The 2,500-nt window shown below is 81.5% G+C and overlaps 1 non-coding gene across 1 annotated transcript; it reads right to left on the bottom strand.

The window, feature by feature from the left end:
- Positions 1 to 1,054: 1,054 nt before the first annotated feature.
- Positions 1,055 to 1,207, bottom strand: LOC139044433 (5.8S ribosomal RNA). Its single transcript, XR_011501387.1, has one exon. It is a non-coding gene; the product is annotated as a 5.8S ribosomal RNA (ribosomal RNA).
- Positions 1,208 to 2,500: the final 1,293 nt, after the last annotated feature.

A 2,500-nucleotide genomic window follows, 5' to 3' on the forward strand; every position in this document is an offset into this window, starting at 1 on the left:
CGACGTCCGCCCGGCCTTCCGCCCCGCCCCGCCCCCCCGCCACGAACGACCACCGAAGGAGGGCGGGCGGGCGGGCGAGCGGGCGGGCGGAGAGACGCGGGCGGGCGGACGGGGGCACGAGCCGGCGGCACGGGCGAGGGGCCCCGCCGGGGAGGAGGGGGGCGGAGCGGGACGCCGCCACGCGCACGGCGGACGCGTCGCGGCGACGCGGGGGAGGAGAGGGCGGAGGGGCGGCGGCGGGCGCGGCGGGGCCGGCGGTCGCCCCCGACCGCCGACCTTACCCGCGCGCGTCCCACCGCCTCCCGACACCCGCCCCTCCGCCGCGAGCCGCCACGGCCCGTCGGGCGGCGGACGCGGCGCCCGCCCGCCCGCCCGGGGCTCGGGGCACACGGCGCGGCGCGGCCGCGACCCAGGGGAGGGCGCGCGGCGGCGGACGACGCCGCGGCGTCCCGCGGGCCACCGCCGGGGCACGCGTCCCCGGGGCGCGGCCCCGCGCACGCGACTCGGCCTCGGCGCGAGCCACCCCGACGGGGCGAGGCCGGGGAGGGGTCACGGTCCGGGACCCGGGCGCGCCGGGGACCGGCGAGGGGCCGGCCGGACGCACCGGGACGGACCGCCGACGGGGGCGAGCGGCGACCGGACAGGCGGCCCGGACGCGGGCCCCCCGAACCCGGCGGCCCCGACCGCGCGCCGCGGGACCCGTCTCGTCCCCGCCCCGGCCACCCCGAGGCCGCGTGCGGCGCGAGGGAGCCCCCGAAGGCACCGTGGCGGCCACGGGCACCTCGGCGCGAGCTCTCGCGTCTGTCTCTCCCTCGACTCGCGGGCGGCGGCCCCCACCCCGGGACCCCGCGCGGCGCCGCCGCCGCCGACCCCCACGCGCCTCCGACGACCGGGCGCCGGGGCGCGTGGGAGGAGGGGCGGGCGCGCGGGGCGGAGGAGGGGCACCGCGTCTGCACTTAGGGGGACGGAGGGCCCGGGGCGGGCCCTGCGAGAGACCCCCAGCCGCGCACCCCGGGGCAGGCGACACCCACCCCGGGGGCGATTGATCGTCAAGCGACGCTCAGACAGGCGTAGCCCCGGGAGGAACCCGGGGCCGCAAGTGCGTTCGAAGTGTCGATGATCAATGTGTCCTGCAATTCACATTAATTCTCGCAGCTAGCTGCGTTCTTCATCGACGCACGAGCCGAGTGATCCACCGCTAAGAGTCGTACGAGTTTGAACGGCGGGGTCCCCCCGCAGGGCGGGGGAAGAGCCCGCCCCTGGCACGGCACATCCCCGGAGGGTGCCTCCGGCCGGCCAGAAAGGCACAACGAGACCAGACTCCGTGAGGCCGGAAGGTTGGACGACGGGGCGTCCGGCACGGGCCCCGCGGGGCCGTGCTCGGACACCCCACAGGCGCCCGGGGGCTCCCGCCTCGCCCGAGGACGCGGGGGCGCGCACACGCCCGCGCGCGCACGCGACGACACGACGGCCGCCGGGGACGCCCCCTCCCGACGGCCGCCGCGACGGCGGCGCGGCGCGGCACGGCGCGGCGCCCCGGCCCGGCGAGGCGGAGTCTGCGGGAGAAGGGCCAGGCCTCCCGACTCCCCGCGGGCCCGACCGCCCCGACCCAAGGCGGACGGGCGAGGCCCCCCAGGGGTCTTTAAACCTCCGCGCCGGGACGCGCTAGGTACCTGGATGGGGGGAAGCCAAAGCAACGGACGAGGCGGAGCGGGTAGTGCCGCGCGGCCACCGCCTCGACGCCGCCCGCGCCGCCCGCGGCCACCCGGGGACGGACGCAGGCCTCAGCGCTGCCCGCCCGTGACCGAACCCCACACCGCCGGGCGCCGCCGACCGACGAGCCCACCGCGCCCGCGGCCCCCTCGACGCCGGGCGTGCCCCCCTCGCGTCCGACGCACGCCACCAGACCCGACCCGACTTTCCCCCGGGGACCCTCCCCGCACCCGCGTCCCAGGCCCCTCGCCACGGAGGGCGAGGGGCTGCGGCGGGGAAGCGGGGAGCGAGCGGACAGGGCGGGGGTGGTGGGCGGACGTGGCCGGCCGGACGCGGGCGCCCGGGGCGCCGAGGGCGGGCGGAGACGCGGAGGCACCGTCGGACGGACGACGACGCCGACGGCCGGGGAACGGCCCAGGGCGGGCGACGGGAGGCGGCGGGCGGCGGGCACCCCGCGTGAGCCGAGGCTCCGAGGCCCCCGGGGGACCTGACCCCGGGGACTCCGCGGGGGCTCGCGCCGCCACGCCGCCCTTCCCGAGACGCGCCGAGGGCGCCGCCGCCCGCGAGAGCGGGGGACGGACGGCGCCGGAGACGGAGGCGCGGCGCGACAACGCCGGCCCGCCTCGCGGGAGACCGGAGGGCGCGGGGACGGACGCGCCGGGGGCGGCGGCGCGGAGGACGCGGCGGCCTCGGAACGCCGGGCGGACGGAGGCCGGAAGGGGCTCGTGGGCTCGCCGAGATCGAGCCCACTCCCTCCGGACCACCGCCGACCCGGGACCGAGGCGCG

The sequence above is a fragment of the Equus asinus genome, unplaced genomic scaffold (genome assembly GCF_041296235.1).
Source record: "Equus asinus isolate D_3611 breed Donkey unplaced genomic scaffold, EquAss-T2T_v2 contig_813, whole genome shotgun sequence".
Classification (NCBI taxonomy): domain Eukaryota; kingdom Metazoa; phylum Chordata; class Mammalia; order Perissodactyla; family Equidae; genus Equus; species Equus asinus.